Raw genomic sequence first — 15,354 nt, 5'->3', positions numbered from 1 at the left:
GGTTTGGATCATTGATGTTGCCATCCCAGGTGACAGTTGCATTGACGAAAAACAACAGGAAAAACTCAGCCGCTATCAGGACCTCAAGATTGAACTTCAAAGACTGGCAGAAACCAGTACAGGTGGATCCGGTGGTGATGGGCACACTGGGTGCCATGCCAAAAGATCTCAGCCAGCATTTGGAAACAATAAACATTGACAAAATTACGATCTGCCAACTGCAAAAGGCCACCCTACTGGGATCTGCGTGCATCATCCGAAAATACATCACACAGTCCTAGACGCTTGGGAAGTGTTCGACTTGTGATTTTGTGAAACGAAATCCACCATATCTATCTTGTTTACTGTGTCATACAATAATAATAATAATAATAATAATAATAATAATAATAATAATAATAATAATAATAACTTTATTCTTATATCCCGCCCCATCTCCCCAAAGGGACTCAGGGCGGCTCACATGGGGACTAAGCCCAGCAATCTATATATATAATAAAAGTGAATGTTTGTATGTTTGTGTCAGCGTTTTGATTGGTCGGGCGGTGTATGTGCTCGCGTTTTGATTGGCCTGGCGGAATATGTGTCAGCTTTCTGATTGGCTGGGCGGAATGTGCAAGCTTTCTGATTGGCCTCCACTTTCATAGGCCACTGGGATCGCTGAGGGAAAAACTACTACCAACTGGCTTCGTTCGGCCTACTTCTCTCCTCACAACGACGCTAGCTTTGGGACAGTTAACAGCATTTGGCCTACACTTCTGTAATCCAAAACACCACTGCCACCACCAGGAAGGCCCGACATGGACCACACTTGACACACATCACCCCTACGACCCATGAACCCACTGACAACGGATGGCCCCCTTTGGCCCCTCTGCTGACATGTTTAAGGCCTTCCAGGCTGGCCCCATGCTGCTAGGCCCAAAAGGAGGACGCCATCTTACCTCAGCTTTCAACTTCTTTCTAAGGCCCTACTTTCCTCAAAAGACAGCAGGTAACATTGTTATTATCTTTTTAATGATATGCTTATGAACACTTCTAGCCCCCAAAGCCCCAATCCAAGCCTACTTTGATCATTTTGCTAACATGTTTCAGGCCTTGCAGCCTGGCTCCATTGTGCTAGGCCGCAAAAGAGGTGGCCATCTTCCCTGTTCCACGTGGTTCCAAACAGAGCAGCTTTTACCTGTGTCTTTTGGATACAGCACTCTCCTTCAACAAGGTAAGGCGGCAGTACATATACAGGTTGATCTTGGGCTGATGGAAGTAGCACCACATCAAGTAGGAAATAAGGTACCACTTATAAAGTGGGGAGGCAAATTTAACTAATTTACGACATTGGAATGAGGAAGTTCCGTCACAGTGGATGATGAAGCAGCTGTTCTCCCCTGTGGCCAGAATCGAACATCCCCTCAGAAGGTTAAATTGCCTCTGCGTCTGTCTCTGTCTCGGTTCTGTGTGTTATATGGGCATTGAATGTTTGCCCTATATGTATATAATGTGATCTGTTTATATATATATAAATGGTTCTGTTTATATGGTTATGCATTTTCTAATAGCTTTATTCTTAAATCCAAAATCCAGCAATGCCTATTTCTAATATATATATCCTTACCAAATGAACCCAGGCAACATCAGGTACTTAGGCAACATTATTTATTTATTTGCTGTATTTATATTTCGCCCTTCTCACCCTGAAGGGGACTCAGGGCGGATCACATTATGTACATATAGAGCTAACATTCAATGCCCATATACACATAGAACCGAGAGATCATCCACTGTGATGGCACTTCCTCATTCCAACGTCATAAATTAGTTAAATTAGCCTCCCCACTTTATAAGTGGTACCTTATTTCCTACTTAATAGATGCAACTATCTTTCGGGTTGCTAGGTCAGCAATGAGCAGGGGCTATTTTTTTTAATTGACGGTGCTCACCCCGCCACGGGATGGCCTCGAACTCATGACCTCATGGTCAGAGTGATTTATTGCAGCAGGCTGCTCACTAGCCTGCGCCACAGGATGTTGTGGATGTTGTCCATCTACAACCTTATGCATTTTATTAATGGGATAATTCATTTTAAAAAAATTAAAATCCCCTTTCAAATAACCCGGGCATCGCCAGGAACTCAACCAGGTATATAGTAATAAAAGTCAGTGTTTGTGGGTATGTATGTGTGTATGTATGTGGCAGTGTATACTTCCGCCCTGGGATCTGACTCCCACAGACCACTGCAACCCCCCCAAAAAACATGCATCTGGAGCAGTTTGGACAAGGATGGACCACGGACGAAGGAATTTGCAGTACCATCACCTGCTTTACAGACCACACAACCCCCACCAATGACAGACTAGGACCAAGCTTGGAACGCAAACTCCCTATGACTTTCAACCCTGGAGAATTTGGTGAAGGATGGAACATGAATGATAGGATCTGAAGTACCTTCACCCACATGCAGAGACTATTCCTAACCCCCTCAGTCATGTATCTGTACCAAAGATGGCACAGACCCCCATGACTCTTCTTGACCACAGACGATGGGATTTCCAGTACCTTCAGCCCCATCCAGAAACTACTGCAAACCCCATCGGCCATAGATCTGCATCAATGGGCCCATTCATAATAGCCAAAAAAACTCAATGTCCGCTACTAATAACCCGGGCACTGCCGGGACCCCAAGCTAGTACACAATAAAATACAATCACATAAATACATTTAAAACATATAAACATAAAATCATAAAGCATATAATACATTAAAACATACTTAAGCAATAGCTACTAGTCAGGTGTGGTGAACATATTCCACTGGGGGCAAGGCAAATATTGTCTGTGTGAAATATCTTATAAACCTCAACTGAATGTACCAGAAGGAGAGCAGTAACTGGGTCTAGGTGGAGGTAAGGGACAGGCGTCAATTCATGACAATTTAATCAAACACACATTTAAATAACCAGGTTTTCAGATGTTTACGGAATGTGGCCAGGGTGAGGGCTAGTCTAATTTCTCTCGGGAGGGAGTTCCACAGCCGGGGGGGGGGGGGCACTGCCGAGAAGGCCCTCTCCCTCGTCCCCAGCAACCATGTTTGAGACAGCCGCAGAAGCAAGAAGAAGGCCTCCCCACAGATCTCAGAGACCACGCAGGCTTGCAGTAGGAAGTGCAATCACAAAGATAAGCCGGACACAAATTGTTTAAGGCTTTCTAGGTGATAACCAGTACCTTGAATTGGGAATGGAAACTTATCGGCAGCCAGTGGAGCTGTTTTAATAGGAGGGTTGTCCGCTCTCTATAATTTGCTCCCATTAACAACCTGGCCACCGACCGTTGTACAAGTTTCCGGGCCGTTTTCAAGGGCAGCACCACGTAGAATGTGTTTCAATAATCAAATCTGGAGGTAACTAAGGCATGGACCACCTTCTTAATGGAGGAATTCTAAGCAGGCAGTAACTGTAAGGGTCAAATTACAAAGTGTGCACTTTTTGCCACTGTGTGTTATATTAGATAGCAGATCCTTTTTTGGGTTTCAGGGTTTTGAAAATTAAGGTGCACATTAGATTCGATGGCATATTAGATCCAAGTAAATAAAGTACTTTCTATCATGAATTGTGCTCAAGACCATGAAGAATCTAACTATGATTGGTTAAAGGGTACAAGACCCTGGAATTTTTAGTCCAGTTCTATAAATAACAGTACATTGAAAGGCATGGAGAAGGTTCCAATCATTGTAATTTGGGCATGGCATGTGAAGCCCTTACAATATCAAAAGTAGCAAAGGTTTTCAATTGCTATAGGGGAACTCCATGTCAAATTTGAGTGTTGGCTAAGGAGCCATATATCTAAAACCCTAGGGCAGTGGTTCTTAACCCGGGGTTCCCAGATGTTTTTGGCCTTCAACTTCCAGAAATCCTAACAACGGGTAAACTGGCTGGGATTTCTGGGAGTTGTAGGCCAAAAACATCTGGGAACCCCAGGTTGAGAACCACTGCCCTAGGGCCTTTAAAATCTTGGTGACATGCTAAAAAATAAGCATTCAAACACTCCTACTGGAAAATACAGAGTATTTGGAGTGCAATAGGTTTATCTCAGTCTACACTTTCTAGATCAGGTTTGGGAATCATATGGACATCCAAATGTTGTTGGATTGCAATTTCTAGCAGTCCTAGTGTCCATAGTCAATTATGAAGGATGTTGGGAGATGGAAAACTACTTTCTAGGCAGATAGTGGCAAAGGAGGGTTATTCAACAGTGGTATCCCAGGTGCAAAGGTTCCTGAAACATGCAGTTTTTAAAGTACTAGATATCTATACTTCCTTGCCTTAGAGAGAACTATTTTTCTACAGTCCCTGCTATTATAGCATTTAAAATGCCAAATATGGAAGGAGAAATGAATGTCTTGCAGACAGTTCCCATTGTCATGTGCATCTCCATGTTTAGGGTAAGGAAAGAATAATAGGAAGGGTGTCATTTGCATATTGGAGCATTGGGAATAAGTGTCAAACCCTGACTCAGATAACCCAGTTCAAAGCAGATATTGTGGATTATCTGCCTTGATTTTCTGGATTATATGGCTGCGTGGAAGGGCCCTTTCATCACTTAACGGAACACTGCTTCTAAACATGTGCAAAGTATATTTTCTAATGTGGTCATCCCAGGTTCATCCCAGGTTGGCCTCCCAGCTGCTCACCCCATCCTTATGCCAGGAGGAAGGTGGGACACATGGTGACTGCCCCAATCCTCCCCCCTGTTGTGGCTCAGCCATCATGACCCAGGTTTCATCGAGACTTAGAGTTAGAAACAGATGAGGCGATGGAATTCGAGGACATTCCTGCTTCAGTTCCAGGCCCCATGGCCTTGCAGGTGCCGAATATTGTGGAATCACAGGATCCGCTAATTGACGAACATTCCGAAATCTCTCCAGTGTTACCCATACCAGATGGTACAGACTTGGGGGAGAATGGAACTTTTAATCGGAGAGATTTTGTTACAAAAGATAGGAGCAAGAAACAGGGAGTGAGAAGAAGTCAGAGACTCGCTCTCAAACTGGATAATGATTAATTTTCCCATGAGAACTCTGTGGGTCCTGTACTCCCTAATTCTTGCAGACTTGGGATTCTGTTAAAAGTACTCCTCACTCTATTCTCATTGCAGTGTCAACTTTGCCTTGCCTCGGAAGAGGTTCCAGTTTTCACCTCCTTGCCTTGTCTCCTGACTCCGTGTTGAGTTCCCAGTTCCAGGCAAGCCGTGTCGAGCCGTGACTCCCGAGTAGACCTTGCCTTGTTACCGCGACTTCCTTGTTCTCGAATCAAGATTGACTTTGCCTTGTTTACCGTGCTTCCTTGATTTTGCTATGGGACTTGTCAAGTGGATTTGCAGTGCTTTGTTCCTGCTATTGTTTAATGGACAAACTTTGATTTCTTAAAGGAAGCTATCAAGCTTCACTTGCGGATTACAAATTGAACATTGATGAACTCTTTCTGAATTGTAATAGACTATATATTATGGACTATTTCTTACTCTGACTTTCCACCTTAAATGTGCATAGACATATATACTCTGCTTCAATAAACAGCCTGTGTGTTATATTGGCTCCTGCCTGGTTTTCGGGTGCAACACCCCCAATCCTCCTCCCCTGATCCTCGGACTGTCCTCTTAACATTATGCTGGGAGGGAGGAAGGTGAGACAGGTAGCAGCTGAGAGTGCTCTCAGCCACCACATGCCTTCTTTGAAACATGCTCCTGGCATAAGGACAAAGTTGTTCATACTGTCCTTATGCCGGGAGGAGGACAAGAAACACGGTGGCTGAGAGCGCTCCAGAGGGCTCTCAGCTGCTATGTGCCTTCCTCCCCCATCTTTTTGGCATAAGGACATGGCGGGCTGGTGTGTCCTTCTGCCAAGAGGACAGGGAAAATGAGGAGGGTCTGAGATAAGCACCTGGGGGGCTGCATCCGGCCCATGAGCCTTAGCTTGCCCATGCCTGGATTAGGCCATTGCATTGTGTTTACAAATCAAAATTAATGTTTGGGTGCTAGTAATTTTTTTAAAAAAAACTTAGCGGATACATTTATTATTAACTGATGTTTCTGTTTGAAACTGTGGAAGAGGCAATGTGGTTAACAAAGACAGATGCACTTTCATTTTTATTGTTAAGGATACAAGTTAAAAAATGTTTGGTACAAACAACTTCTGTTCACAGACAGCTTTCCTTTTTATTGGTGCCTCTATTGAAAAATTCTTTATTGTTTGGAGTTCTAGCTGACACTGTGTGTAATAGATTTCTTGGAAACAGAGTTTAACCATTAAACATGAGGAAGTATGTCATAATTTTCTGCAGTTAAATGCCTGGAGGTGAAGCTGAGTGAATTTAATGCATCAAGAAGGGTAATTATCAGATAATCTTGATTGCCAAGATTCTTCTTGCTCCAGCAGAAGACTATTAGCAGTGTATGCATATGAACATTTAAATCTCCACAATTCATTCCTATGTTTTGTTATCAATAGCCGGATGCTTCTCGTGGTGTTTTACTCTTTCTCTTTTGAATATTTCTGCTGCATTTCCCCTTTTGTTGTTCAGCCCAGTTCTTTCATCATAAATTGTACTCTATTTTCTTTATACTTTTTCTTTCAGTAATAGCTATATGACTGTTTCTGTGTTAGAAAATTGGCAAAAAATAATAATATAGCAACATCACTGAATAGATTTTATGAATAACGAATTCTGTTGCAATTTTTTTCTTCATGGTTCCTACTCATTCTTCCATACAGATATATGCACTTAAAGCAAATAAGCTGCTTTCATTATGCATGCATTGAAAAATCTCTACACAATAAAGATAGTGAGCTTTACCACTGATATAGCTTCTTGGTTAGGAAACTGCTAATCTGTCAGCAATTGTGTATTTATTTTGGGAATAGACAACAACATCTTGGATAGTATCTTTATAGTTCAAAATAAAACCCAGAGTAAATTCATTGCCCCACTGATAGGATAGCCACGAACAACCATGGTCATTTTTCCCACATAGGTTGCATCTACACTATAAGACTAATGAAATCCAATGCCACTCTAAGTGCCATGGCTCTTTGATATATAAATGGAATATTAATGTTTCTAAGGAATACTTGCATGTGAGCTTTAACACACCCAAATATATTGCACTCACACCTATGCAATTCCCTACAACAGCCTTACTTAGTCCTTTTAATACCCTTGAAATAATTTTCAGGGTCTCAGGAAGTTCCTGCATGAAAATTATTTACAACTATAGCTCAAGATAAAAGGGTTTTTCCTGGGCGTGATCTCTTGAGGAACCCATAGCAACTTCTCATGGAACCCAACAGTTCCAGGAAACCCTGCTCTACAAGCTAAGCACTCTACGTGCTCTCTATAGACTATAAGCAGTATGAAAAGAGGAAAGCATGAGTGGCTAGGAAGGACTGAAAGTTGAGAGCCAGGAAATTGAGTAATAGTAATATCGGTGGGGTTTCTGTGGAAAGTTAATACTGGAGGTAAAGCATCTATGGAAGTTTTGAGAAAGAGAAAAGACAACAGAGAGAAGAGGCGAGGAGAGAGAAAGAATGGGGAATTGTGGTGAAGATTACTGATCATATAAAGCGTTGTTATAGTTGGTTCACTGGCCTGCCACATTTTCATTAGTGTACAAAATCAGTGGTGCCTGTTCATAATGTGAGGAGTTCCATCTCACTATATTTGGGAACAACCAAATTTCTTGTTGCTAAGTGCAAAGTAATGTCAGCTTACAAGATTAAAACACGGTATGTTGGTGTTTTGTATAATCTTGCCTTTTCAGCCATTCACTGGGTCAAATCCAACATTAGTTGCACTTAGGAAAGAACTATTGAAATTAATAGGACTTGTTAGCTACAAATAATTTAACTCCTATTAATTTCATTTTGGTTTTTTTTTCTACATAGAACTAACACCCAATCCATCTTACTGCTGTTGTTGTTGTCATCTTGAATATTAGACTACAAGAATGGCATTTTTGGACCACACTTCTTATGCCCTGATAAATTATACATTTATATCATGATTGGATGGAGGCCCAGAGAAGCTTTACATTATCCACTTGTAAAGTAATTCTCTTGGCAACCTTGTCTCACAGTGTGATCAGTATGGATTCTGTACCTTCCATTTCTGCATCAATACACAGAGAAATATTCACCTACAGGTAAGTATATTCATACAAAAGTTCCTAGATTGGTGACAGGATATTTAGTTAAGCATTCACATGTCCCCAAGAAGGTTGCGACCTGAGGTAGAATACTACATGTAAGGATCCTCCAAGGACATAAATAAGACAGCAGAGCAGCAAACAGAGGGAACTCCAGGATTACCTGAAGAAGGTCTACCTGAAGAATGTCACCGAAACTGGATGCATACCCGGGAGACCAGTCTCGTTACTATTGACATGGAACTTTGTTGCTATTGATATGGAACTTTGATTTACTATTGACATGGAACTTTGATTTACTATTGACATGGAACTTTGATTTACTTTGAATGATCGAATTTGAAGAAGAGTACTACAAACCTTGAGAACACTATCAAGATTGTATTTGTTAAAATTGGACATTGAAATATGTACTTATCTGTACAGTTGGAATATATAAATTGATATTACAGTCATAATATATGTGATTATATCACTTGAGGAAATATAGAACTATAACTTACTTTAAAGTACAATATATAACATACTTTTCCTTTTTTCCTTTTTACTGTATATAATAGACATCTGTGCATATAGCTAATTCAACCTTTTCCCCTGTGCAATCTAGAAGGCGCAGGGGGCAGTTTTTAATGTTCTCCTACCTAAACTGTTTAAGATGCAGGAGAAGCCTTTTACTGAGAATGAAGGTGATCAAAAGTCATTTCTGGTTTTTAAAAGAAGCCCCTTCTCCAGGGCTCAAAGATGTGGGAAATAAAAAAATAGGATAAAATTGCCTTATGAAGTCCTAATCATGCAGTGATGTACCTTTTCTGTGCTCTATGGGGGCAATCATAAATGTTGCAAACAGAATCACAATGTAAATCATGCACAGACATCCTCAGATACATGTGTGTATATACACAATGCATACATGCAGAGATATATATACACAACACACTAAATTATATTGAATAGAATACATATTCAATGTCTTAGCCAGTGCAGAACTTAAATGTAAAAATGTTCTGTATGTGTTGCAAGCAACCTTGGAGATCCTATGTTAAATCTTTAACTAAATTATGGTCATCCAAGGGCAGGGGGATTTGAAAGAACGCCATTATAATGGACAGATCACTGCCTGTTAAGGTTTAGATTTGTTAGGAAACCTAATCTCTGCTGGAGTTATAATAACAACAACAACAACAACAACAACAACAACAACAACCCTAACCCTAAGGCCAAGATCGAAAAATCAACCGATGACCCAAAATGCAGACTGTGCAAGGAAGTTGACAAAACCATTGATCATATCCTCAGCTCCTGTAAGAAAATTGCACAGACAGACTACAAACAGAGGCACAACTATGTGGTCCAAATGATCCATTGGAACTTATGCCTCAAGTACCACCTCCCAGCAGTAAAAAAACTGGTGGGATCACAAACCTGCAAAGGTAATGGAAAATGAACACGCAAAGATACTGTGGGACTTCCGAATCCAGACTGACAAACTTCTGGAACACAACATACCAGACATCACAGTTGTGGAAAAGAAAAAGGTTTAGATTATTGATATTGCCATACCAGTCGGATTGACGAAAAACAACAGGAAAAACTCAGCCGCTATCAGGACCTCAAGATTGAACTTCGGAGGGTCTGGCAGAAACCAGTACAGGTGGTCCCGGTGGTGATCGGCACATTGGGTGCCGTGCCAAAAGATCTCAGCCGGAATTTGGAAACAATAGACATTGACAAAATTACGATCTGCCAACTGCAAAAGGCCACCCTACTGGGATCTGCGCACATCATCCAAAAATATATCACATAGTCCTAAATGCTTGGGAAGTGTTCGACTTGTGATTTTGTGATACAAAATCCAGCATATCTATCTTGTTTGCTGTGTCAGACTATGTTGTTGTGTCAATAATAATAATAATAATAATAATAATAATAATAATAATAATAATAATAAATTGTTCACCCCCAGATATTAGTGGACCCCAAAGGATTCCTGGATGGTCTGTGGGGATTTTTCCGCTATTAGGGTTGGTGGTTCTGTTGATGTCCTAGTTGATCCGTCAAACAAGCAGAGGACCTTGGCAACTTACACAGTTGCTCCCAAGTATGCTTGACTTGGGAGTGGAGCACAGGCATCTTGGTTTTCTGAGACGTTCTGAGCAATGAAGCATTTAGGGAGATGACTAGAGCAATGTGGGGAAAGACTGAGGATGGGTCAAATCAACCCCATTCTAGAATCTACTTTGCTCATTCTTTGCTGCCTTTATTACATTGGTTCAGTCTCATCTAACATAGCTAGTCCAAGTAGTAAAGGGCTATTCCATCCTTAGTTGCATTGCAATTAGACTGCTGCAATACACTGTACCTGGGACCCTTGCATGCTGTAGCTTGTAAAAAATGCAGCAGATGTAACCTTGAGCTGAATTCAGATTGCACCTGCATGCAGCTGGCACATACAATTGGGTGGTAGAAGCTCATTTCCTATGTTGAGCTCATTTGTGGAAGATGCCCCCACCTGACTTTGGGAGTTCACACCACTGTTTACAACATCCAGTATTTTCTGTTCCTATGTGTGGGGTGACTTATTGGGGTGACAATGAGTGGTAGATGATAAGGAATGCTCCACCTGCCACTTCCATTGAATATATTATTGTTGTTGTTTTATTCTGTTTTATGATACTGTGTATGTATTTTAATGTGATTGTATTCTATGATGTTGACAAAGCTCATCCCCATGTAAGTCCCCTTGGGGAGATGGAGGTGGGGTACAAAAATAAAGTTGTTGTTGTTGTTGTTGTTGTTAAACTGAATCTGCATCCAGCCTAATGTGTCCAAGTTCCAACATGTTGCTTGGCTATCTTAGTAAAATAGGGCACTTTAACCTTTTGCAACACGTATGAATTTCAACCTTGTTCAAGGAAAAATAAACTATTTGGAAACCACTCTAACATAAAATCATGTTTGATATTAAAGAAGTGTGATGAATTTCAGCTTGGTCTCTTACTGTGTGTAGTCTCATTTCAAACCTGGTCATCACTGTCCCTGTAGGGGTCAGAAGACCACTTTACCCCCCAAATAGAGACTGCTACCCTCTTCTGTGTAATGACAAAAATAACAAAAAATCCTATTTTATCTATAAGAGTCACATTTGTGTGATATGGAAAAGTTTTTTTTTCACATATGGTATATTCGCTACCATTAAGAAGTTCTAAAATGCTTATGAGACAATCTGTATCACATTTTTTATACATTTCATTTTTGGGAAATAATTTAATAAGCTCATAATAATTGATTTAAAAATTATAATTCACACAGTTGCTATCAGCATTATTCTCTGTGTCCAGCCATCTGAGTTCCAGTCCCAAGCTGCCCACAGACATCATGTGTGGAATTAATAAATCATCATTTGTCTTCTCTTATGCCACACACATGCTTAGCATCCACATGCACACATGCACACACAGAGAACTTCTAAAATACAATAATAATAAGTGAAAACAAGAACAATCTAGATTGCTGCAACCCATTCTACCTCCTTTCTTCTCTCACATAGGTCTTCTGTCAAAAGCAAAAGACGAATTGTTAAAAAACTAAATGGGAGAAGATATAAAAATGGTAGGTTATCCCTTCCTCCCCCTGCAGCATCCAAGTCACCACCTAACCACATGATACAACTTCCAGATAGTCATTCAATGTGTTGTTGAAAGTGGACAGGATTGGAGAAGTGTCTCTGTCCTTGTATCCAGATGTGAAATTATTACAGCAAAACTGGTCTTTGGCGAACTCCAGGAGACACCAGTGTTGATGTAAGGCTGTGTGGGAATGATGGAGCAAGATTTATATAGACTATACCAGGGGTCCCCAAACTAAGGCCCGGGGGCCGGATGCGGTCATTTACCTGGCCCCCGCCCTCAGTTTTATAATATAATATATTGTATATACATATAATACATATAATATTGATAATAATATTATAATGTAATTCAATATAACACGAATAATAATACCATATAATAATATTAATTATATATTCTATATTACATATAATATTACTAATAATATTACAGTATAGTGGTATAGTTCAATATAGTAATATATAATGCTAATATTGTGCTATGCTAATAATATAATATATTGTATGTACATATAACTTGTAAGCCACTCTGAGTCCCCTTTGGGGTCAGAAGGGTGTGATACAAATGTAATAAATAAATGCAGTAAATAATAAATAAATAAATAAATTTTAGACTTCGGCTCACCCAAAGTCTGAAATGACTTGAAAGCACACAACAACAACAACAACAACAACAACAACAACAACAACCCTAATTAACTTGACTATCTCACTGGCCAGAAGCAGGGCCACACTTCCCATTGAAATCCTGATAAATGTATGTTGGTTAAAATTGTTTTTTTAAAAAAATATTGTATTGTTCTTTCGTTGTTGTTGTTGTTGTTTTTGCACTACAAATAAGACATATGCAGTGTGCATCGGAATTTGTTTGTATTTTTTTTTCAAATGATAATCCGGCCCCTCAACAGTCTGAAGGATTGTGGACCGGCCCTCGGCTTAAAAAGTTTGAGGACCCCTGGACTATACAATAAATCCAGGAGCATGCTCAATCTAACGTAGGTCCACTTGATTGCAGTTCCTGTTTCCCTCAACCTCTTTTCACAGGTGGGATGTTCAAACTCTGAACAACTTTGCTTGGTTAAGGTTAAAAGGTAAAGGTTTTCCCCTGACGATAAGTCCAGGTGCTCATCTCCATTTCTATGCTGAAGAGCCGGCGTTGTCCGTAGACACCTCCAAGGTCATGTGGCTGGCATGACTGCATGGAGCGCCGTTACCTTCCCGCCGGAGCGGTACCTATTGATCTACTCACATTGGCATGTTTTCGAACTGCTAGGTTGGCAGGAGCTGGGGCTAACAGCGGGCACTCATTCCGCTCCCGGGATTTGAACCTGGCACCTTTTGGTCCGCAAATTCAGCAGCTCAGCACTCAAAAAATCACAAGGAAGGATATTTTGCAAAAGTTTGGCCCATTTGCTACTCTTGCTATTGTTCTTGCAGACTGTCTGAAAAATCCTTCCTCCATTGTATTCTATTCTTATATTCTACTTATTTAGACCAAACCTAGGAAGACATTTCAGAGATCAATTTCTTCCTTGTTGGCTGACTGTAGAGAATCCAGTCAAATTCAGTATGGATACTGAAATAAATGGACTTCTCCAAGTACACTTCTATTTATATTGAAACTTTATCTGCAGCAGTATCAATTTAAATATTTAGGATTATTGTTCCTGAATTTGATGTTAATGTTGTGTGCCTCATATTTCAATGAGAACCTGTGATTGTTGTTTATATAAATCTGCATTTGGATCATTTGTTAAAGTTGGTCTCTTAGTTTAGTCTTGAAGATTTTCTGGCAGAAAAAAAAACTCTGGTGGGGGGAAACTTCGGTATCATTGAGCATTTTTCCATCTCTGATGTTAAGAGTAGCCTTTGAAATCTTGTGGAAGCAGAACTTCATTCCCTAGGCAAACAGACAAATTAAAGCAAAATGAATTAATTCATCATAAAGGACTCCTATAGAGTTTTGTGATAATTGCTATTTACTGTGTAGGACAGTGGTTCTCAACCTGTGGTTCCCTACAACCTGTGGTTCCCAGGTGTTTTGGCCTACAACTCCCAGAAATCCCGACTAATTTACCAGCTGTTAGGATTTCTGGGAGTTGAAGGCCAAAACATCTGGGGACCCACGGATTGAGAACCACTGGTCTAGGAGATCTTATGATCCACAGCATTGTTTCCTTGGGATCCCCTAAACTCTGAACCTTCAGTGAGTTAGATTTCAGAGGCTACTCCCAAAAGTAGAGATGGTAAAATGCTTAATGATTCAGATGTTTTGGGGGGGCTTCAACTCCCGTTATCCTTTGCCATTACCTATCCTAGATAGATCTGATCATAATTGCACATTTGGAGGTCTTTCGTTCCCTACCCCTGTTTTAGAGAAGACTTTTGGATTATTTTATTCTAGTTAGGTCTTCCAACAATATTCAGTCTAATATTTAGTTTCCTCCTTTCTGCTACAGGTGAGGTTAGCTTGCTGGATAAGCAAATGCCAAACCTTTGGAAGAAACAGCCAGAACCATGGGGGAGAAGACAAACATTTGGCTGCCTCCTTTCCTGAGAGCAGCTTGAGAGAGAGATCCCAGATGGCTGGCTCCTACAACTTTTGGGAGGTGGAGAGCAAGTCTGGGAATTATTGCAGTTTGATGCCAACCCACATATACCTTTGCTTTGTATGGGTCAGAAAAGAGTGGGTTCTGTAGGGCAACAACTGAGTCTCCTCACATATACTAAATCAAATCCTACCATATGATTTCTCATTCTAAGTCTTTGCTTGTATGTACTGTACCCTCTGGAATAATTACAATGGGTTCTTCTGTGTTAATGACTTTATTTCTATTTGGAATATGTACTGTGGTTATTCCTCACGTAATCATTTTCTCTACCAGTGTCTCCACTCTTATTCTTCACACTTTAAATTGGTTCACTCATGCAGTTAATAATGGTGTATACAAGTCACAGCATTTATTAACAAATCCATTTGAAGACAAGTTATTACATAAGGGTTCACTTTCGCCTTCACAATCATTATAGCAAATGATGACTGCTGTCCGAAGTTCCACAGATAATGCTCAAGATTCTGTAGTGTTAAACTATTTGCAATGGTTTGCAGAACAAACTGTTACACAAATGGTGTTTTGACGTTCACACAGAGAGATGATCAAGATGACCTTCTACATTGACCATTTACTGCAGCTTGGAACTGGTTTGGGAGGAACTGATTTTGTTGTGCAAGTGATTAGACTGACAAATCTGGAAGTTTTTTGAGGCCAGGAAGGTGATCACATTAACCACAGAACCTGACTTTAGACTTCTATGCCAGCTCGACCCCCCTGCTATTTACAAAAGAGATGATAATCACCAGCATCTCAGGAGCATAGGAGGTGAAAAAAAGACAAAGTGGCAGCAGTAGAGGCAATAATTTACCCTTCTCAGGATAATAAGCTCCTTACTAGTAAGTCAGCCATGCCCTGGCTGCTCTTCGCTCCCTTGTTCCAAAGTCTATAAAACACATCAGAGAGAGTGGTGTCTACAATG

General features: G+C 40.4%; 1 long non-coding RNA gene across 2 annotated transcripts in view; it reads left to right on the top strand.

Moving 5' to 3' along the window:
- The window catches only part of LOC103278264 (uncharacterized), a 36,784-nt gene extending 21,984 nt beyond the window's left edge, over positions 1–14,800 (top strand). The window contains exon 4 of one of the 2 annotated variants that reach the window (XR_010004573.1): positions 14,280–14,800. This is a non-coding gene — a long non-coding RNA (uncharacterized LOC103278264). Of the gene's footprint in view, positions 1–5,147; positions 6,712–14,279 lie in introns of those variants that run through there. The other variant, XR_010004572.1, reaches the window with a different exon arrangement.
- The last annotated feature ends 554 nt before the right edge of the window (positions 14,801–15,354 follow it).

This window comes from Anolis carolinensis, chromosome 3 (assembly GCF_035594765.1).
Source record: "Anolis carolinensis isolate JA03-04 chromosome 3, rAnoCar3.1.pri, whole genome shotgun sequence".
NCBI lineage: Eukaryota > Metazoa > Chordata > Lepidosauria > Squamata > Dactyloidae > Anolis > Anolis carolinensis.
This window is presented reverse-complemented; position numbering and strand designations above follow the sequence as displayed.